The 23,886-nt window shown below is 48.6% G+C and overlaps 1 pseudogene; it reads left to right on the top strand.

Moving 5' to 3' along the window:
- Positions 1–4,698: 4,698 nt before the first annotated feature.
- On the top strand, positions 4,699–11,742 carry LOC119943912 (annotated as a pseudogene).
- The last annotated feature ends 12,144 nt before the right edge of the window (positions 11,743–23,886 follow it).

Genomic DNA, 23,886 nt, shown 5'->3' with positions numbered 1-23,886 from the left:
TCTACCCACTAGGCCACACTGCTTCTCATTCTCTCCTCCTCCAAAGTCCGTCGCAGATTAATTCCCATCACGCTGGGTGGCATCAACTTCAAGTCATTTTTAGCACTTAAGTATTCATTAGTAGATTTCCTTAGCCCTTGTGTCTGTATGTATAGCCCATCATACATTCAGTTATTAATTATGTTACCAACTTGTACTTCCCAAGCGCTTAGTACAGTGCTCTGCACACAGTAAGCACTCAATAAATACGATTGATGATGATTCTGCCATTTGTAAATATTTTTTGTGTCTGTCTCCCCTATTAGAGTGAAGATCGCCATAAGCAAGGAACGATACATTGTCCTTTCCCAAGTTACCAGTACAGTTTACTGCATCCCCTAGTTTGTCAATAAATAACTCTATCGTCTAGGCCATGATGCTTATACTACTACTACTACTACTACTACTACTACTACTACTACTACTACTACTACTACTATACATACTTAATACAGTGCCCTGCATGCGAGACACCAGTACAGTGCACTGAATCCCCTAGTTTGTCAATAAATAACTCTATCCTTCATGCTTATACTACTGCTACTACTACCACTACTACGACACACACTTAATACAGTGCCCTTCATACAATTCATTCAATCTTATTTATTAAGCACTTACTGTGTGCTGAGCACTGTACTAAGCGCTTGGGAAGTACAAGTCGGCAACATATAGAGACGGTCCCGACCCAACAACGGGCTCACAATCTAGAAGGGGGAGACAGACAACAAAACAAAACATGTAGACAGATGTCTGGCATATTTACCCCATCAACAGGGGGTTATATTCACTGGAAACTCGAAGGGACTTTACAAAGTCAAAATGCGTCTGGCTGATTTTAAACGAATTTTTAAGCCCCAAAACCCAATTCTGCTTTGCCACCCATAGCGACCTCAACAGATCTTGGACCTAAACAGCTGGGAATACGAGCTTTTCGGTGCAGAATGGGTTCCTCTTCAAGTCCCCCCGCCCTACTGAGAGCTCACCTCCTCCAGAGAAGCCTTCCCAGACTGAGCCCCTTTTTCCTTTCCTCCTCCCCTCCCCATCGCTCCCCTTCCTCCCTCTACCCTACCCCCTCCCCTCCCCACAGCACTTGTATATATTTGCACATATTTATTATTTTATTTATTTTACCTGTACATATTTACTACTCTATTTTATTAATGATGTGCATATAGCTATAATTCTATTTATTCTGACAGTTTTGACACCTGTCTACTTGTTTCGTTTTGTTGTCTGTCTCTTCCTTCTAGACTGTGAGACCATTGTGAGGTAGGGACCATCTCTATGTGTTGCCAGCTTGTACTTCTCAAACGCTTGGTACAGTGCTCTGCGCACAGTAAGCGCTCAATAAATACAATTGAATGAACAGGATAAAACCTAGGTCCTCTGGTTCCCAGGCCCATGTTTTATCCGCTAGACTAGGCTGCTTCCAGTAAATAACAGATATGTATGTAAGTGCTCTGGGGCTGAGGGTGGGGTGAATAAAGAGTACAAGTTTAAGTGCCAAGCAATGCCACAGGGAGAGGGAGTAGGGGAACTACACAGAAGATGCTCAGTAAAAACTATTTCTGCTGCTTTTACTGCTGAAGCCAGTCAGCAAGGATTTTAGTAGCGTGGATCAGTGGAAAGAGCACAGGCTTTGGAGTCAGAGATCCTGGGTTCAAATCCCTGCTCCGCCACAATTGTCAGCTGTGGGACTTTGGGCAAGTCACTTCACTTCTCTGTGCCTCGGTGACCTCATCTGTAAAATGGAGATTAAGACTGTGAGTCCCCCCATGGGACAACCTGATCGCCTTGTAACCTCCCCAGCACTTAGAACAGTGTTTTGCACATAGTAAGCGCTTAATAAATGCCATCATTATTATTATTATGCAGAGGGGTCGGAAGATCATGGGTTCTAACCCCGGCTCCGCCACATGTCTGCTGTGTGACCTTCAGTGAGTCACTTAAGAGAACTTTGCCTCATTTATCGCATCTGAAAAATAGGGGTCAAGATTGTGAACCCCATGAGGGACATAGACCATGTCCAACCTGATTACTTTGTATCTACCCAGCGCTTAGAACAGTGCTTGGCACAGAGTAAGCGCTTAACAAATATTACAATTACTATTGAGGGAGCTAAGGTTCAAGTTAAGGTCCTGCTTCTGGCCTTCCCGCCTCAAATCCGAAAGACAATTACTTTCTCCCAACTCCAAAGCCTTGGGCAAGCCACTTCACTTCTCTGTGCCTCAGTTCCCTCATCTGTAAAATGGGGGTGAAGACTGTGAGCCCCACGTGGGACAACCTGATTACCTTGTATCTACTCCAGTGCTTTAAACAGTGCTTCTCACAGAGTAAATGTTTAACAAATACCATTATTATTATTATTGAAGGCCCATCTCCTCCAAGAGGCCTTCCCTGACTAAATCCCACTTTTCCTCATCTCCCACTCCCTTCTGCATCGCCCTGACTTGCTCCCTTTTCTCTTCCCTCCCTCCCAGCCCCACAGCACTTATCTGTCATTTTATTTATTTGTATTGATGCATGTTTATTTGTATTGATGTCTGTTTCCCCCGCCTCTAGACGGTGAGTTTGTTGTGGGCAGGAATCGTTGCTTTTTATTGTGATATTATACTCTCCCAAGTGCTTAGTCCAGTGCTCTGCATGCAGTAAGTGCTTAATAAATATGAATGAATGAGTGAGTGAATGAATGAATGTACCTTGTTGGTACAATCTCTTATCCTATCCCGACTGGATTACTGCATCAGCCTCCTGTCTGATCTCCCATCCTCCTGTCTCTCCCCGCTTTGGTCTATACTTCGCTCTGCTGCCCAGATTATCTTTGTACAGAAACGTTCTGGGCATGTCCCTGCCTCCTCAAAAATCTCCAGTGGTTGCCTGTCAACCTTCACATGAAGCAAAAACTCCTCAATCTCTGCTTCAAAGCTCTCCATCACCTCTCCCCGTCCTACCTCACCTCCCTTCTCCAGTCCAGCCCGCACCCTCCGCTCCTCTGACACCGTTAACCACCTCACTGGGCCCCGTTCTCACCTGTCCCGCTGTCGACCCCCAGCCCATGTCCTTCCCCTGGCCTGAAATGCCCTCCCTCCACACATCCACCAAACTAGCTCTTTTCCTCCCTTCAAAGCCCTACTGAGAGCTCACCTCCTCCAGGAGGCCTTCCCAGACTGAGTCCCCCCTTTTTCCTCTGCTCCCCCTCCCCCCTATCGCCCTCACTCCTTCCCTCTCCCCTACCCCCTTCCCCTCCCCACGGCACTTGTGTATAGCTGTACACATTTATTACTTTATTTTATTAATGATGTGTATATATCTATCATTCTATTTATATATTTTGATTATATTGACACCTTTCTACTTGTTTTGTTTTGTTGTCTGTCTCCCCCTTCTAGACTGTGAGCCGGTTGATGGGTAGGGACTGTCTCTGTTGTCGAATTATACTTTCCAAGCGCTTAGTACAGTGCTCTGCACAGAGTAAGTGCTCAATAAATACGACTGAATGAAAGAATGAATGATTAGAAACGGGCAGGGAAAGAGAGGCAGCGTGGCACAGTGATGATGACGATGGCATTTGTTAAGCGCTTACTATGCGCAAAGAACTGTTCTAAGCACTGGGGAGGACACAAGGTGATCAGGTTGTCCCACTTGGGGCTCACAGTCTGAATCCCCATTTTACAGATGAGGGAACTGAGGCACAGAAGTTAAGTGACTTGCCCAAAGTCACACAGCTGACAAGCGGCGGCAGTGGAAAGACCTCGGGCTTTGGAGTCAAAGGTAATGGGTTCAAATCTCGGCTCCGCCAATTGTCAGCTGTGTGACTTTGGGCAAGTCACTTCACTTCTCTGGGCCTCAGTTACCGCACCTGTAAAATGGGGATTAAGACTGTGAGGCCCCCATGGGACAACCTGATCACCTTGTCACCTCCCCAGCGCTTAGTACAGTGCTTTGCACACAGTAAGCGCTTAATAAATGTCATTATTATTATTATTATTATTATTATTATTATATTCTAGAGAAGCAGTGTGGCTCACTGGATAGAGCTGGGGCTTTGTGAGCCCACTGTTGGGTAGGGACTGTCTCTATGTGTTGCCAATTTGTACTTCCCAAGCGCTTAGTACAGTGCTCTGCACATAGTAAGCGCTCGATAAATACGATTGATTGATTGATTGGAGTCAGAGGTCACGGGTTCAAATCCCTGCTCCACCAATTGTCAGCTGTGTGACTTTGGGCAAGTCACTTAACTTCTCTGTGCCTCAGTTACCTCATCTGGAAAATGGGGATTAAGACTGTGAGCCCCACATGGGACAACCTCATCACCTTGTATCCCCCCAGCACTTAGAACAGTGCTTTGCACATAGTAAGTGCTTAATAAATGCTATTATTATTATTATTATTATTATTATTATTATTATTATTATTCCCTTTCCCCATCATTTGCAAGCTCTGAAGTGTCCAGCAGAGGGGAGGGTTGTCCAGTCCAGGCGGTCTCTGCGGCCCAGATTTGAGTCCATCCCTGGGCGGCCCTTTCAGGCCAGAACCTGCCCCGGCCACACCAGGCCCACAACGCTTCCCCAAGGCAACTCTGACTCTGTTTGCTCATGGATTTGGGTGCGAGGGCACTCGTTTTGTGTGTGTGTGTGCGTGTGTGTGTGTGCGTGCATGCATGTACGTGCACAATGATCTCACCTCTTCAAGAGAAGCAGCGTGGCTCAGTGGAAAGAGCCCGGGCTTTGGAGTCAGAGGGCATGGGTTGGGAAGCAGCATGGCTCAGTGGAAAGAGCCCGGGCTTTGGAGTCAGAGGGCATGGGTTCAAACCCCAGCTCTGCCGCTTGCCAGCTCTGTGACTTTGGACCAGTCACTTCACTTCTCTGGGCCTCAGTGACCTCATCTGTAAAATGGGGATTAAGATTGTGAGTCCCACGTGGGATAATTTGATCATTCATTCATTCAATCAATCATATTTATTGAGCGCTTACTGTGTGCACAGCACTGTACTAAGCGCTTGGGAAGTACAAGTTGGTAACATACAGAGATGGTCCCTACCCAATCACCTTGTATCCTCCCCAGCACTTAGAACAGTGCTTTGCACATAGTAAGCGCTTAACAAATACCAAAATTATTATTATTATTATTATTAAATCCCTGCTCCTCCAACTGTCAGCTGTATGACTTTGGGCAAGTCACTTCACTTCTCTTTGCCTCAGTTGCCTCATCTGGAAAATGGGGATTAAAACTTTGAGCTGCCCGTGGGACAACTTGATCACCTTGTAACCTCCCCAGCACTTAGAACAGTGCTTTGCACATAGTAAGCGCTTAACAAATACCACCATTATTATTATTATTCTCCCACTCTCTTCCGCCCCACTCTTACTTACTCCTTCATTCATCCTCCCTTCAAAGCCTTACTGAGAGCTCACCTCCTCCAGAAGGCCTTCCCAGACTGAGCTCCCTCCTTCCTCTGCCCCTCCTCCCCCTCCTCATCCCCCCGCCTTACCTCCTTCCCCTCCCCACAGCACCTGTATATATGTATATATGATTGTACATATTTATTACTCTATTTATTTATTTTATTTGTACATATTTATTCTATTTATTTTATTTTGTTAATGTGTTTTGTTTTGTTCTCTGTCTCCCCCTTCTAGACTGTGAGCCCACTGTTGGGTAGGGACCGACTCTATATGTTGCCAACTTGTACTTCCGAAGCGCTTAGTACAGTGCTCTGCATACAGTAAGCACTCAATAAATACTATTGAATGAATGAAATGAATGAATCCTCCCTCCCAGCCCCACAGATGTATTTATCTGTGTATGTGTGTATATGCATATATGAATAAATCGATTACAGATATATGTATATATATATATATATGTATCTGTAATCGATTTATTCATTTATCTATTTATTTATATCAATTCCTGTCTCCTCCTCTAGACTGTGATCTTGTTGTGGGCAGGAATGTGTCTCTTATTATATTGTACTCTCCCAAAATCTTAGTATGGTGTTTTGCACATGGTGAGCTCTCGATAAACACAGTTGAATGAATGAATGAACCTCTGGCCCAGTTCCCATGTGTGTGTGTGCACTGATCCCAGTTCTGGACCAGAATACATGTGTGTGCATGTGCACTGATAATAATAATAATAATGGCATTTGCTAAGCGCTTACTATGTGCCAAGCACTGTTCTAAGCATCTCAGTTTTACCTCACTTAGCTTTTCTCCTTCTTCAACCCAGCCAACACTTCACTCCTTTAGTGCTAACCTTCTCACTCTGCCTCATTCTTGCCTGTCTTGCCGCTGATAATAATAATAATAATGATAATGGTATTTATTAAGTGCTTACTATGTGCCAAGCACTGTTCTAAACACTGGGGTAGATACAAGGTAATCACGTTGACCCATGTGGAGCTCACAGTCTTAATCCCCATTTTACAGATGAGGTAACTGAGGCACAGTGAAGTTAAGTGATTTGCTCAAGGTCACACAGCAGACAAGTGGTGGAGCTGGGATTAGAACCCATGACCTCTGACTCCCAAGCCAGGGCTCTTTCCATTGAGCCACACTGCTTCGGCCCACATCCTGCCTCTGGCCTGGAATGCCCTCCCTCTTCAAATATGACAGACAATGACTCCCTCCACCTCTTCAAAGACTTATTGAATGCACATAATAATAATAATAATAATAATAATGGCTTTTGTTAAGCGCTTGCTATGTGCAAAGCACTGTTCTAAGCACTGGGGAGGATACAAGGTGATCAGGTTGTCCCACATGGGGCTCACAGTCTTAATCCCCATTTTACAGAAGAGGTAACCGAGGAACTTGCCTGAAGTCACACAGCTGACAAGCGGCAGAGCTGGGATTAGAACCCATGACCTCCGACTCCTAAGTCCGGGCTCTTTCCACTGAGCCACACTGCTTCCCTAAGCATCTCCTCCTTCTCCTCCTCTAAACATCTCCTCCAAGATGCCTTCCCAGATGAGGCCCCCAACTTTCCCCTTCTCCCATTCCCTTTTACATCGCCCTGACTTGCTCCCTTTATTCTTTCCCCCCTTCCAGCCCCACAGCACTTATGTACATAACTGGAATTTACTTATTTGTATTGATGTCTGTCTTCCCCATCTAGACTGTAATCTCACCGTGGGCAGGGACTGTGTCTGCTTATTGCTGCAGCGTACTTTCTCAAGCGCTCAGTACAGTGCTCTGCACACAGTCAGTGCTCAATAAATACAATTGAATGAGTGAATGAATGAATAAATGAATGTGTGTGCCAGCATCTATAGTAGCTCTGATCCAGATCGCTTGTGTGCACTGAACTCGGTTCCAAGCCAGAGCGCTGGAGTCCACTTTAGCCGGGTAGGGCATTTTCAGAGAAACAGCGTGGCTTAGTGGAAAGAGCCCGGGCTTTGGACTCAGTGGTCATGGGTTCAAATCCCTGCTCCACCAATTGTCAGCTGTGTGACTTTGGGCAAGTCACTTAACTTCTCTGGGCCTCAGTTACCTCATCTGTTAAATGGGGATGAAGACTGTGAGCCCCCTGTGGGACAACCTGATCACCTCATAACCACTCCAGCGCTTAGAACAATGCTTTGCACATAGTAAGTGCTTAATAAATGCCATTATTATTATTATGATTTTCCTGGTTGCTCCCCTCCTTTCCTGGGACCTGCTCCCAACTCCCAGCCCCACTTCTATCCCATCATTCTTTCATTCATTCAGTCAATCGTATTTATTGAGCACTTACTGTATGCAGAGCACTAGACTAAGTGCTTGGGAAGTACACCAGTCCTGTGACCCCCCTTTAGGCAGTTGCAACCTCTCGATTCCTGGGCTCTTAGCAGTAGTGGATAGAGCAGGAGCCTGGGAGTCAGAAGGTCCTGGGTTTTAATCCCGACTCCTCCACTTGTCTGCTGTGTGACCTTGGGCATGTCACTTCACTTCCCTGGGCCTCAGTGACCTCATCTGTAAAATGGGGATTGAGACCACGAGCCCCACATGAGACAGGGACTGTGTCCAACCTGATTCGCTTGCATCCACCCCAGCGCTTAATACAGTGCCTGGCACATAGTAAGTGCTTAACAAATACTATTATTATTATTATTGTTATTGAACCCAGACCAGACTTCAGTTTGGTCTACTGGGACCCCAAGCCTTGGGGCCCCAGGATGGGGAGGACGCCCCATTCGGCTTCTTCGTGTCCGCCTCATTCAGGCCCCGTGTGGACCACCGTATGTACCACTGTGTTCACCATGACCTTGTGTTTTAGCGCTGCACTGGGGAACACACCCGTCCTTCTTCCCTGATGAGCAGGAGGCATTGATCCTGGCCCACAAGGTCATAATAATAACAATAATAATGGCATTTATTAAGCACTTACTATATGCAAAGCACCGTTCTAAGCGCTGGGGAGGTTACAAGGTGATCAGAGGTCCCACAGGGGGCTCACAGTTTTAATCCCCATTTTACAGATGAGGGAACTGAGGCCCAGAGAAGTTAAGTGACTTGCCCAAAGTCACACAGCTGACAAGTGGCCATGACCTCTGACTCCAAAGCCCGTGCTCTTTCCACCGAGCCATGCTGCTTCTCTATTGCCATCACGGCCCTTGGTGGGAGGCCGCCCGCTGTGTCTTCACCTAGGAGAGCCTCAGCTAGATCCACAGCTTCTTCGACTGAGCCTAAGTGCATAGTGACAGCACGTGGGATCTGGGCAGGGGGGCTGGAGGCTGGAGAAGGTGGCCCAGAGATGGGGAGCTGGGGTGTGATGTGAAGGAGTGGGACCCCTCGCATATTCATTCACTCAGTCGTATTTATTGAGCGCTCACTGTGTGCAGGCACTGTACTAAGCACATGGGAAGTACAAGTCGGCAACATATAGAGAGGGTCCCTATCCAACAATGGGCTCACAGTCTAGAAGGGGGAGACAGACAACAAAACAAAACATGTGGACAGGTGTCAAGTCATCAGAATAAATAGAAATAAATCTAGATGCACATCATTAACAAAATAAATAGAATAGTAAATATATACAAGTAAAATAGAGTAATAAATCAGTACAAACATATGGTAAGAGCTTAACAAGTACCATTATTATTATTATCTCTGGCGGAGTGGGTGTTGGACACTGGGGCTGGAAACTAGAGGAATGTGGTGGGGGGCTGAGAGCCAAGGGGTGGGGGACTGGGGGGTGGGAGGTTTGGGAAGCAAAGGCTAGTGACTGAGGGCAGGGAGTATGGGAAGACATGTCAGTTGGGAAGCAGCATGGCATAGTGGATAAAACACGGGCTTGGGAGTCAGAAGGTCATGGGTTCTAATCCTAGCTCTGCCGCTTGTCAGCTGTGTGACTTTGGGCAAGTCACTTAACTTCTCTGTGCCTCAGTTACCTCACCTGTAAAATGGGGATGAAGACTGTGAGCTCCATGTGGGACAACCTGATCACCTTGTATCCCCCCAAGTGCTTAGAACAGTGCTTTGCACATAGTAACGGCTTAATAAATGCCATCATTATTATTAGTAGTAGTAGTAGTAAGTGCTTAACAAATACCCCCCAAAAAGGTCATGTATTCTAATTCTGACTCCTCCACTCATCTGCCATGTGACCTTGGGTAAGTCATCTAACTTCCCCGTGCCTCAGTTACCTCATCAGTATAATAGGGATTAAGACTGTGAGCCCCATGTGGGACATGGACTGTGTCCAACCTGATTTGCTTGTATCCACCCCAGTGCTTACTACAACGCCTGGTACATAGTGAGCACTTGAAAAATATCATAATTATTGATCCCTTCAGGCCAAACAGTTGGAGCTAAAGGATTTGTGTTACAGAAAAGGAGAAAAGTCTGAAGCAGAATGATGGGTCAGAAAGCTTCCCACCAACGTCGCCTGCCTCTGTCTCTGTCTCTGCTCCACCTCTAGTTGTGTCCTCAATCCCTCCTCAACCCCTCCCCCATCCCCATCTCTGTCCCTGATCCTTTATTCATTCATTCAATCTTATTTATTGAGTGCTTACTGTGCGCAGAGCACTGTACTAAGTGCTTGGGAAGTACAAGTCGGCAACATATAGGGACCTACCCAACAACGGGCTCACAGTCTAGAAGGGGAGGACAGACAACAAAATGAAACATGTAGACAGGTGTCAAAACCGTCAGAATAAATAGAATTATAGCTATATGCACATCATTAATAAAATAGAGTAGTAAATACATACAAGTAAAATAGAGTAATAAATCTGTACAAACATATATACAGGTGCTGTGGGGAGGGAAAGAAGATAGGGCAGGGAGGGTGGGGAGGAGGAGAGGAAAAAGGGGGCTCAGTCTGGGAAGGCTTCCTGGAGGAGGTGAGCTCTCAGTAGGGCTTTGAAGGAAGGAAGAGAGCTAGTTTGGCAGATGTGTGAAGGGAGGGCATTCCAGACCAGGGGAAGGACGTGGGCCGGGGGTCTATGGCAGGACAGGTGAGAGCGAGGCACAGTGAGGGGGTTAGTGGCAGCAGAGGAGTGGAGGGTGTGGGCTGGGCTGAAGAAGGACCTGCCCCATCTCTGTCTCTGCCCCATCTCTAACTCTGTCCCTGGCCCCACCCCTGATCCTGTCTCTATAATAATTGTGGTATTTTTCAGTGCTTACTATGTGCCAGGCACTGTACTAAGCACTGGAGTGATACAAGCAAATTGGGTTGGACATAGTCCCTGTCCCATGTGGGGCTCACTGTCTCAATCCCCATTTTTAAAATGCGGTAACTGAGACCTAGATAAGTGAAGTGACTTGCCCAAGGTCACCCAGCAGACAAGTGGCAGAGCCAAGGCTAGAGCCCACAATCTTCGGGCTCCCAGGCCTGTGCTCTATCCACTATGCCATGTTGATGCTTGAGGGGCCTCACCAGCTGGGAAGGAGGATTTCCAAGCACCTTGTGGGTCAGGAGGGCTCCCTGGCATTCAGAGCAGTTACAGCCCCAACGAGGTCCCCTTTCAGCTTCCCTGGGTTGGAAAGCGGGAAGGAAGAGGAGGATCCCTAAAGGAGAAACCAAGGATTACACGGTGCGTGGCCTTCTGGGGAAGGCAACTGATGACTTTTCTGACCTGGGCAGTCTGGTGGAGAAGACAGCCTATGATCACGAGACCCAGGAGAAGCTGGACAGCATCTTGGCGGTCAACCAGGGCTCTCATCAGAAGGCAGCGGTGATGCATTCCAGATTGGATCCGAAGATCCAAGAGGCCTCTGGGTTGGCTATGAAGGGATCGATCCAGCCCATCAACAAGACACCGATGCTCATGTCGGGGCTCCGATATCTCCAGTTTTCACCTCCCTATTTCCAGTTAGAGATCCAGGGCATGAATGAGACCTAACAGCTGCTCCGGCGGGTGGTTCATGAGATCGGGCTGGAGCTGGAGTCGACCCAGGTGCACCTCACCCGAGATGGAGCCTTTGTCATGGATGACACCCTCCCGAGGACGTGGTGGGATCTGTGCAGCATCCAGGACGTCATCTGGAGGCCAAGCCTCTCATGGAGGAGGAATTGCTGAAAACCTGGGAGGTGGTCCTGGATTCAAAGACCCCGGAGGGATGCACAGCCTCCCCAGGCCTGAGGCTACAGCTCATTTCAGGTCGACCTCCCCGGATCGGCCATGGATGCAGGTCAGTGCCCTAGCCAGGAGAACAGCCCTGGGGCTCCAACTTGTAATGTGGGAGCCCCACTGCTGCGACCGCTCTCTCCTAGATCACCACAGAGACCGCTGCGGCCTGGGGAGCTCAGAAGTCACATCACGGGGTCACAGAGAAGCAGCGTGGCTCAGTGAAAAGAGCACGGGCTTTGGAGTCAGAGGTCATGGGTTCAAATCCCGGCTCAGCCAATTGTCAGCCGTGTGACTTTGGGCAAGTCACTTAACTTCTCTGGGCCTCAGTTACCTCGTCTGTAAAATGGGGATTAAGACTGTGTGCTCCCCGTGGGACAACCTGATCACCTTGTAACCTCCCCAGCACTTAGAACAGTGCTTTGCACATAGTAAGTGCTTAATAAATCCCATCATCATTATTATTATTATTTTCTGAAGCAGCATGGTGTAGTAGAGAAAGCACAGGCCTGTGAGTCAGAAGTTCATGGCTTCTAATCCCAGCTCTGCCACTTTTCTGCTGTGGGACCTTGAGCAAGTCACTTCATTTCTCTGGGCCTCAGTTATGTCACTTGGACAATGGGGATCGAGACTGTGAGCCCCACAGGGGACAGGGACTGTGTCCAACTAACCCAATTTGCTTGTATCCACCTCAGCACTTAGTACAGTGCCTGGCATATAGTAAGCACTTAACAAATACCATTATTATTATTATTATCATTATTATTATTATCATCATCCCTGTCCCTGCCCTGATCACTGTCCCCAGCCCCATCCTTGCCCCTGTCTCTGCTCCTGCTCCTGTCTCTGTGTCTGGCCCCATTATCACCCCTGTCTCTGCCCCTGCTGCTGTCTCTGTCTCCAGCTCCATTCCTGCCCCTGTTTCTTCCCCATCTCTACCCCTGCCCCGTCTCTGCCCCTGCCCCTGCCCCTGTCTCTGTCTCTGTCTCTGTCTCTGTCTCTGTCTCCGGCCCCATCCCTGCTTCTTTGTCCAGACTGTCCCTGTCTCCGGCCCCATCCCTGCTTCTGTCAATGTCCAGCCTGTCCCTGTCACTGCCCTGTCCCTGTCCCTGCCCCTGTCCCCAGTCCTGCCTCTGTCTCTGTCCCTGTCTCCATCCCTGCTACTGTCTCTGTCTCCATCTTTACCCCTACCCCTGTCTCTGGCCCCGGCCCCAGTTTCCACCCCCACCCTCAGGACTAGGTTTGACTGGGCAGGGGCAGGGTGGGGACATGGGACTGGTTGAGTTTGATCCAGAGTCCAGGGTCTTTTTAGGCCAGTGATCTCCCAATTCCCACCCGGGGCAATCAATCAGAGCCATTTATTGAGCACCTGCTGGGTACTAGGTACTGCGCTAAGTGCTTTAGAGAGAGTGCAACAGGAGCAAGATACGCATTCCCGGCCTGTAAAGAGCTTGTAATGTTATGCAGAAGCCGAAAAAAAGTATTTATAGACCGTGAAAGCCAGAGGAAGAACACACATGTAGGAAGAAGCAGCACAACCACACTGCAGAACAGATAAATAGTGGAAAGATAAATACCTCAATAATATATAAAAAAAACCAAATGTACACGAGTGCTGTAGATTCCATTAAAGTGCAGAAATGCTAAGGGTGAATGTTGTTACCATATCAAGGGGTGTTGTGAATTAATCCAGGAAGGCCTCCTGAAGGAAAGGGTATTCTTTTTGCGGCGGTGGGGGGGGGGGGGGGGGGGGGGGCGGCAGTGCTTTAAAATTGAAGAGATCTGTGATCTGACAGATTGGGAGTGGGGGTAGGGGAGGGAACTCCAATCAATCAATCAATCAATCGTATTTATTGAGAGCTTACTGTGTGCAGAGCACTGTACTAAGCGCTTGGGAAGTACAAGTTGGCAACATATACTCCAGGCTGGGGTAGAAGCGTGAGTTAGGAAATGAGGGTAGGAAAGTCTAGAAAGAGGTGCAGCTATGAACTGAGTTTGAGAGGAGCAAAATCTCCTTAGCACATAGTAAGCGCTTAGTAAATACCATAATTATTATTAAAAGGAGGGACAGGGGGAAAAGTAAGTGAGAAGGGGAGGTACAGAAACCTGCTGGAGAGCCTTTAATTAATGGAATTTTTTGAGTGCTTACTTTGTGCAGAGGACTGTACTAAACAAGCCCTTGAGACAGTACAGTAGAGTGAGTAGACACCATCTCTACACTGTCCTAAGCATTTGGGAGCATGCAATAGAGCAAGTAGACACCCTCTTGTCCTCAAGGGGCAGACAGTCAAACAAAGGCTTGAAGTTGGTGGTGAGGGGTTTCTGCTTGATGCAGCAGGGGACTGGTAGTCATTTATTCATTCATTCATATTTATTGACGGCTTACTGTGTGCAGAGCACTGTACTAAGCGCTTGGAAAGTATAATTCAGCAACAAAGAGAGACAATCCCTGTTCATGATGGCCTTACAGTCTAGAAGGGAGGAGACAGATACCAGTACAAGTATACAGACTTCAATAGCATCAGTCTCCACCCATGGGGGGTTTTAAGGTGTGGAGAGACATGTGCCAAGCGATGTTGCAAGGAGAGGATTCGTGCAGCAGTTTGGAGTCAAACCTGTCTGACCTGCTTACCTTGTATCTATCCAGCCCTGAGTGCACTGCTTGGCACATAGGAAACACTTACAAACTCCGCAATAACAATAACAATAATAATAACTTCATCCTATACTCAATTATTATCATTATTATTATTACTATTAACACTAGAGTACAGCCTGAAGATGGGAGAAAGGCTGTTAGCAGGAAGGCCTGTAAGCTTTGATCTTTCTCTCACCACCTCAATCAATCGAGTCTATTGAGCACTCACTGTGTGCAGATCACTTTACCAAGCACTCGGAAGAGCATAATATAACAAAGTTGGTAGGCACGTCCCCTGTCCATAGTGATCTTACAGTCTAGAAAGGGGGACAGACGTTAATAAAATGAATAAATTATGGATATGTACATAAAATTAACAGAGTCAGTATTAGAACCCAGGACCTTCTGACACCCAGTCCCTTGCTCTATCCTTGACACCATGCTGTTTGTCTACAGGGACCTTGGGTGATGGGGGGCAACCTCGGCAGATAATGCCATCGTTCCCGCTCCTGCCCTCAGCCCCCGGGGCTCCTGGGCTCCCCTAGCCATGAGAGGAGGGGACCGGGGCCCGGCTGCAGGAGGGAGGGAGGAAGGGACACGGAAGTCAGGGCTCACTCAGGCTCCGGACCTCCCAAAGGTGGACGGCCCTCGGGGGTCCTGATGTGTCATCTGAACAGTCTGGGAAGGGAGCAGAGGACCATCGTAATGGGAGAGCGGGGACACTTCACTTCGGCTCTCCCTGCCCAGCTAGAAAGTACAGAACAGACCTGCCCACGGGGGACTGATGGAAATAAAGGAGGGAGAACAGGTGGACACACACACATACACACACAAACAAACACAGGCTCTTGGAGAGAGTCTCTACCCTCTAAGGGACCGACAAGATTACCATAAATATGCAATCTTCAAATCTGACCACTACAATCCCAAAGTTTGTGATTCAGGGACAAAGTCTTTGAATTCGTTCTGCCTTCAAGGAGGCAACATTGTCTACCACTCTGTCTTCTCCTACCGCTCTCATCTCCCCTCTCCATTGCTCCCTGACTTGGGAAAGGGCTATTTCTGGCCCTTTTGTGGTGTCTCCTCCAGGATACAGACAGGACCATTTATTCATTCATTCGATCATAGTTATTGAGCGCTTACTGTGTGAGAGCACTGTATTAAGCTCTGAGAAAAGTACAAGAATAAACAGTGACATTCACAAAGAGCTCATAGTCTAGAGTGGGGAAAACAGACACCAATACAAATAGATAAATTTACAGATATGTACGTAAGTGCTTTAGGGCTGGAAGTGGGGAAGAGCAAAGAGATAAATAAAATGACAGATATGTTCATAAGTGCTTTGGGGCTGGGAGGGGGGAAGAGCAAAGGGAGCAAGTCAGGCAATGCAGAAAGGAGAGGATAAGTGGGGTTTATTCTGGGAAGGCCTCTTGGAGGAGATGTGCCTTCAATAAGGCTTTGAAATGGGGGAGAGTGGTTGTCAGATTAGAGGAGTGAAGATGTTTCAGGCCAGAGGCAGGATGTGAGCGAAGGGTCAGAGGTGAGATAGACGAGATGGAGGCCCAGTGAGAAGGTTGGCACCAGAGGAGCGAAGTGTGCGGGCTGGGTTGTAGAAGGAGAGAAGCGAGGTGAAGTAGGAGGGGGCAAGGTAACAGACCACTTTAAAGCCAATAGCAAGGAGTGTTTGTTTGTTACGGAGGTGGTGGGCAACCATTGTAGTTTTTTGAGGAGTGAGGTGACGTACCCAGGACGTTTTTGTACAACACTGATCCAGGCAGCAGAGTGAAGTATGGACGGGAGTGGGGAAAGAGAGGAGGCTGGGAGGAGGAGGGATGCTGATGCAGAAATCCAGGCAGGTTAGAATGAGTGATTGCATTAACGTGGTAGCAGTTTAGATGGAGAGGAAAGGGTGGATTTTAGTGATGTTGTGAAGGTGGGACCGACAGGATTTGGTGACGGATTGACGATGTGGGTTGAATGAGAGAGAGGAGTCAAAGATAAGGCCAAGGTTATGGGCTTGGGAGACAGGAAAGATGGTGGTGCCGTCTACAGTTATGGGAAAGTCAGGGGGAGGACGGGGTTTGGGTGGGAAGATAAAGAACTCTGTTTTGGATACCAGGGCCAAAGCAAAGGTAAGGGCAAAGGCAGAAACAGGTCAGGAACAGGGGTAGAGGCAGGGACTAAGAAAGATAGTAGTAGTGGTAGTAATAAATAATAATGTTGGTATTTGTTAAGCGCTTACTATATGCCAAGCACTGTTCTAAGCGCTGGGGGGGGGGGGGATACAAGGTAATTAAGATTGTCCCATGTGGGGCTCACAGTCTTCATCCCCATTTTACGGATGAGGGAACTGAGGCACAGAGAAGTTAAGTGACTTGCCCAAAGTCACACAGCTGACAAATGGTGGAGCCAGAATTCGAACCCATGACCTCTGACTCCCAAGCCCAGGCTCTTTCCACTGAGCCACGCTGCTTCTCTAGTACTCCCCCTCTGCATCACCCCAACTCATTACATTTCCTCTACCTGCATCTCCCCATCCCACAGCACTTGTGTATATATGTACACATCTATAATTCTATTTATCTATACTGATGCCTGTTACTTGTTTTGATGTGTATATATCTATAATTCTCTTTATTTACACTGATGCCTCTTTACTTGTTTTGATGTCTGTCTTCCCCCTTCTAGACTGTAAGCCCCGTTTGGGCAGGGATTGTCTCTCTTTATTGCTGAACTGTACTTTCCAAGCACTTAGTAGAGTGCTCTGCACAGAGTAAGTGCTCAGTAAATATGATTGAATGAAAAAATGAGTAGTTATAGAAGTAGCAGCAGCAGCAGCAGCATGGAGTGGTGGCTAGAGCACAGGCCTGAGAGTCAGAAGGTCTTAACAGAGAAGCAGCAGGGCTCAGTGGAAAGAGCATGGGCTTTGGAGTCAGAGGTCATGGGTTCGAATCCCCACTCCACCACTCATCAGCTGTGTGACTTTGGGCACGTCATTTAACTTCTCTGGGCCTCAGTTCCCTCATTTGTAAAATGGGGATTAAGACTGTGAGCCCCACGTGGGACAACCTGATCAACTTGTATCCTCCCAGCACTGAGAACAGTGCTTTGCACATAGTAAGCGCTTAACAAATACCATCAGCATCATCATCAACAAGGTCTTAACATAGGCGCCAAACAAATATTATTATTATTGTTATTATTGTATTTATTGACTGTCCACTGGGTACAATGTACTAAGATCCTGGGAAAGTTCAAAAGAAGCATGAGGCATTTTCCCTGCCCATAAGAAGCTGCTACTGTAATGGGAGAAATAGGTTTATGCTAAGCATAAAACGACGGACCACTGGGGCAGGGGCAAGGCAAGGGCATGCTCAGAAATAGGGGTCAGGGCAGAGGTGATCTTATCCAGAGTCCTGAGGTGATCTTATCCAGAGTCCTGTCCCTCCCAGACTCATGGATACAGCATAAGCCTGGGAATCAGAAGGCCCTGGGTTCATTCATTCAATTGTATTTATTGAGCGCTTACTGTGTGCAGAGCACTGTACTAAGCGCTTGGGAAGTACAAGCTGGCAACATATAGAGACGGTCCCTATCCAACAGCAGGCTCACGGTCTAGAAGGGGGGGATGGAGACAGACAACAAAACAAAACATGTGGACAGGTGTCAAGTCATCAGAATAAATAGAAGTAAAGCTAGATGCACATCATTAACAAAATAAATAGAATAGTAAATATGTACAAGTAAAATAAATAGAGTACTAAATCTGTACATACATATAAACAGGTGCTGTGGGGAGGGGAAGGAAGTAGGGCGGGGTGGGATGGGGAGGGGGTTCTAAGCCCAGCTCTGCCACTTGCCTGCTGTGTGATCTTGGGCAAGTCACTTCACTTCTCTGGGCCTCAGCGACCTCATCTGAAAAATAGGGATAAAGAGTGGAAGCCCCATCTGGGACCTGGATTGGGTCCAACCTAATTAGCTCGTATCTACCCCAGTGCTTAGTAAAATGCCTAAGCACTTAACAAATACCATTAAAAAGGAACTACCTCTTAGGCCAAATTGGTGCTGTCCTACACGGAGGCAGATGGCCTCCCCATCCTCCCCGCCCTACCTCCATCCCCTCCCCACAGCACTTGTATATATATTTGTACTGATTTATTACTCTATTTATTTTACTTGTACATATTTACTATTCTATTTATTTTGTTAATGATGTGCATAGAGCTTTAATTCTATTTGTTCTGATGATTTTGACACCTGTCTACAAGTTTTGTTTTGTTGTCTGTCTCCCCCTTCTAGACTGTGAGCCCGTTGTTGGGTAGGGACCGTCTCTATATGTTGCCGACGTGTACTTCCCAAGCGCTTAGTACAGTGCTCTGCACACAGTAAGCGCTCAATAAATACGATGGAATGAATGAATGAATGAATGAATGAATGAATGAATGACCCCTGGAGGATCTGGCTGAGCTAGGGAGCCAGAGAGGAAATGGTGCTAGGGACTGGATAGAAGGGGTGGGTAAGAGGGAAGGAGAAGGGCAGGCAAGGGGGTTTGAGTCTATGCCAGGCAGACAGCTGCCACTCCAGCCCATATGCCTATTTATCCTCACACGGGCTCAGCCCAGGCAGGGGGCGGTGGGCATTGCTCCTTCTCCCAGACGTTTACCAGGACCCCCTGTCCACAGGAGCTCTGAGGTCCACTGCTCTCCACCAGCTGCCCACCTGGACCCCCTGCCCACAAGGGCCCAGACATCTGATGGCAGAAATGCCCCTTTTGGATCAAGCTGGTGGTTCTGGGCGTCTGAAACTAACTAGAGGCCTTCCCCACCCCCAGAGTCCCACCCAGATACCCCCAGCCCATCCCTGCCTAGGAAGATCCTTCCTGCATTGGATGCCTATAAGCTGTAAACTCGCTGTGGACAAGGAATGTATCTGTTTATTGTTATACTGTACTCTCCAAGCATTTAGTACAGTGCTTTGCACACAGTAAGCTCTCAACAAATACGAATTGAACTGCCTTGTTGCTCTGCCACCCCTAGGAAGGTTGAGTGTGGGAGGCCTGATCCCCAGCTTCAGCACTGACAATAATAATAATAATAATAATAATAATAATGGCATTTATTAAGCGCTTACTATGTGCAAAGCATTGTTCTAAGCGCTTGAGAGATTACAAGGTGATCAAGTTGTCCCACAGGGGGTTCACAGTCTTAATCCTCATTTTACAGATGAGTGAACTGAGGCACAGAGAAGTTAAGTGACCTGCCCAAAGTCACACAGCTGACAATTGGCAGAGCTGGGATTTGAACCCATGACCTCTGACTCCAAAGCCCAGGCTCTTTCCACTGAGCTGCACTGCTTCTCTTTAAGGTCTGATGACCTTCATGGGGACTCTCTGACTCTGACCTGGCCTGAAGGTCAATAGACTGTGAACTCCCTGTGGGCAGGCCTTGTAACTGTTTTATTGTACTCTCCCAAGCACTTAATACCGTGCACAATAAATACCATTGATTAATTGATCGACGGTGGAAGACAAGTCAAAGTCTCTGACCATTAGTACCATTGATTAGAGGGTTAGGGAGTAAAGAGGGAAAGCCAGGGCAGATTCCCTTTGATTTTCAACATTCCCCTTTTTGGTCTTCAATCAATCAATGGTATTTATTGAGCATTACAATGTAATAATAATAATAATGGTATTTGTTAAGCACCTACAATGTGCCAGGCACTATACTAAGTGCTGAGGTAGATACAAGATAATCAGGTTGGACACAGTCCCTGAACATAGGGCTCACAGTCTTAATCCCCACTTTACAGATAAGGTAACTGAGGACCAGAGAAGTTAAGAGACTTGCCCTCTCACACAGACAAGTGGCAGAGGCAGGATTAGAACCCATGACTTTCTGACACCCGGGCCCATGCTCTGCTCACTATGCCATGCAAAAAGCACTGTATTAAGCACTTGGGAGAGTACAATTCAACAGTATTAACAGACATGTTCCTTGACTGCATCAAAAAGGACCCTTAAAGATAGTGGGAAGAGCAGCAGACCTGGGTTCTAATTTCTACTCTGCTACTTGCCTGCTGGAGCAAGTAACTTAATTTCTCTGGGCCTCGGTTTCCTCATGTGTCAAAATGGGGCTTAAATACCTGTCCTCCTCTTACTTAGACTGTGAGCCCCACATGGGACAGGGACTGTGTCCAATCTGATTGTCCTATATCTACCCCAGCGCTCAGTAAAGTGTTTGGCGCATAAGAAATGCTCAACAGAAACCATTATTATTATTATTCATTAGGCTCCAGACAGAAACACTGCTTCCAGCCCCCTGTGCCTATGAGGAAACTGAATCCTAGGGTGTTCCACGGGGTCAAAGCAACCTCCTGAGAAACTGAGTCTCAAGGAGTGTAATCAATCAATGAATTGTTGGTATTTATGAGCATTTACTGTGCGCAGAACCCTGAACTAAGCACTTGGGAGAGTAGAATACAATGCAAGGCCACAGTAGTTAGCTCTAAACAAATTACACTGTCTTTCTGGATTTGTGTGGACACAGTTACAGTCTCATTCTCTCTCTCTCTCTCTCTCTCTCTCTCTCTCTCTCACACACACACACACACACACACACACACACACACACATCATGCAGAACAGCTCTTGTCCCCAAGTTTCTGCTGTGAATTTCTCTTTCCTCCCTCGCAGTGGCGTCCCTTGCTGGGAGCTGCGTGGGTGACCCCCTTAACTGGTAGTGATTAGAAATGGAGGCAGGGGAGTGGGAGGCGGGGAGAGAGGAGGAACCCAGCTCGCCATGCGAATGTGTGTCCCTGTGTGTCTGTCAGTGTGTACAGCGTCATTGGTATGTACATGTTTGTGCTTGCATCTGCACGTACGGGGGGGTGGGGGGAGTTATCTGGTCCAGGCTCTGGCTATGAGAAGCTGCCACAGCCCCCAGGTCAGTTCTACCCCCCGTTCAGCCCCAGGCCCAGACCCATCTCACCTCCACCCAAGGCCCACCCCCAGCCCCATCTCACCCCCACCTCACTCTCATCCCCATTTCTCCCCTAACCCCCAGCCCAGCCTCGGCCCTACCCGAGAGAAGCAACGTGGCCCAGTGGGAAGAGCCCGGGCTTAGGAGTCAGAGGTCATGGGTTCAAATCCCTGCTCTGCCACTTGTCAGCTGTGTGATTTTGGGCAAATCACTTAGCTTCTCTGTGCCTCAGTTCCCTCATCTGTAAAATGGGGATTAAGACTGTGAGCCCCCCGTGGGACAACCTGATCACCTTGTATCCTCCCCAACGGTTAGAACAATGCTTTGCACATAGCACTTAACAAATACCAAAATTATTATTATTATTATTACCCCTATCTCCCCCACCCCAGGCCCACCCCCAACCCAGCTTCAGCCCCAGCCCCATCCCCCCACCAGGCCCACCCCATCCCCCATCTCACCCCCACCCCAGGCCCATCCCCAGCCCAGCCTAAGCCCTAGCCCGACCTCCCCCACATCGTAGGCCCAGCCCCATCTCCAGCCCGTTGTTGGGTAGGGATTGTCTCTATTTGTTGCCGTATTGTACTTTCCAAGGGGCTTAGTGTAGTGCTCTGCACACAGTAGGCACTCGATAAATACGATTGAATGTATGAATCTCCCCCCCATCCACATCTCCCCCCATCCCAAGCCCCCCGCCCATCCCAGCCTCACCCCCCGCCCCAGGCCCCCCACCCCCATTTCACCCCCAGCCCCATCTCCCCCCTGCCCCATCCCAGGCCCACCTTCATCCCAGGCTCACTCCCAGCCCCATCTCACCCCCAGCCCCATCTCTCCCCACCCCCATCTCTACCCACCCATCCCAGGCCCACCTTCACCCTAGGCTCACCCCCAGCCCCATCTCCCTCTGATCCTAGGCTCACCCCCACCTCAGCCCCCCCCCCCCCCCATCTCACCTCTAGCCCCAACTCCCCCACATCCCAGGCCCACCCTCACCCCAGGCTCACCCCCAGCTCCATCTCCCCCCATCCCAGGTCGGCCCCAACCCCATGTCACCCCCACCCCCAAATCCCTCCTACCCCCCCCATCCCAGGCCCGGCCCCAGCCCCATGTCCGCCCAGGGGGATCAACCCCATCTTCATCTCCCGGGAAGCTGGTGTCTGCAACTGCAGCAACTCCTCCGGGCCTCCTCCCAGCCCCAATCCCTGCGCCCGAACCCGAAATCCCCTTTGCTTCCCACCCCCTGGCAGTGGCCTAGCCGCCCCCCGCCCGGCCCCTGCTCTCCATTCCCCACCCCCACCCCGCAACCCCCGGCCGTCCCCCAGCCGGGCCTCGGGGGATGCTGGTTGCTATGGAGACAGAGCGGCGGCGGCAACCTCGAGGCTCCCGCCTGGCCCCGCTACCGCTGAGTCACCACCGCGGGGGGCGGGGAGGGGGCGGAGAGGAGGGGAGGAGGGGTCCAATCAATCAATCAATCAATCGTATTTATTGAGCGCTTACTGTGTGCAGAGCACTGTACTAAGCGCTTGGGAAGTACAAGTTGGCAACATATAGAGACAGTCCCTACCCAACAGTGGGTTCACAGTCTAAAAGGGGGAGACAGAGAATAAAGCCGAACATACTAACAAAATAAAATAGAATCGATATGTACAAGTAAAATAAATAAATAAATAAACAGAGTAATAAATATGTACAAGCATATATACATATATACAGGTGCTGTGGGGAAGGGAAGGAGGTAAGATGGGGGGGATGGAGAGGGGGACGAGGGGGAGAGGAAGGAAGGGGCTCAGTTTGGGAAGGCCTCCTGGAGGAGGTGAGCTCTCAGTAGGGCCTTGAAGGGAGGAAAAGAGCTAGCTTGGCGGCCCCCGCCTCTCCCACCCTACACACCCGCCCCTCCCTCAGCAGCTCTCTGCACTGGGGGTCTAGGGGTCCGAGGTTTGATGATAACAATAATAATAATAATAATAAAGGTATCTGCTAAGCGCTTACTATGTGCCAAGCACTGTTCTAAGCACTGGGGGAGACATAGGGCAATCAGGTTGTGCCACGTGGGGCTTACTGTCAGTCATTCATTCTCCATATGTTGCCAACTTGTACTTCCCAAGCGCTTAGTCCAGTGCTCTGCACGCAGTAAGCGCTCAATAAATACGACTGAATGAATGAATTCATTCATTCAGTCGTATTTATTGAGCGCTTACTGCGTGCAGAGCACATAGCGCTTGGGAAGTACAAATTGGCAACATATAGAGACGGTCCCTACCCGACAACGGGCTCACAGTCTAGAAGGGGGAGACTGACAACCAAACCAAACATGTGGACAGGTGTCAAGTCGTCAGAACAAATACAATTAAAGCTAGATGCACATCATTAAAAAATAAATAGAATAGTATGTATGTACAAGTAAAATAAATAGAGTAATAAATCTGTACAAACATATATACAGGTGCTGCGGGGAGGGGAAGGAGGTAGGGTGGGGGAGGATGGGGAGGAGAAGAGGAAAAAGGGGGCTCAGTCTGGGAAGGCGTCCTGGAGGAGGTGAGCTCTCAGTAGGGCTTTGAAGGGAGGAAGAGAGCTAGTTTGGTGGATGTGTGGAGGGAGGGCATTCCAGGCTAGGGGAAGGATGTGGGCCGGGGGTCAACAGTGGGACAGGCGAGAACGAGGCCCAGTGAGGAGGT

Source organism: Tachyglossus aculeatus, chromosome 2 (genome assembly GCF_015852505.1).
Source record: "Tachyglossus aculeatus isolate mTacAcu1 chromosome 2, mTacAcu1.pri, whole genome shotgun sequence".
NCBI lineage: Eukaryota > Metazoa > Chordata > Mammalia > Monotremata > Tachyglossidae > Tachyglossus > Tachyglossus aculeatus.
The sequence above is the reverse complement of the archived record's forward strand: the minus strand, read 5'-3'. Positions and strand labels throughout refer to the sequence as shown.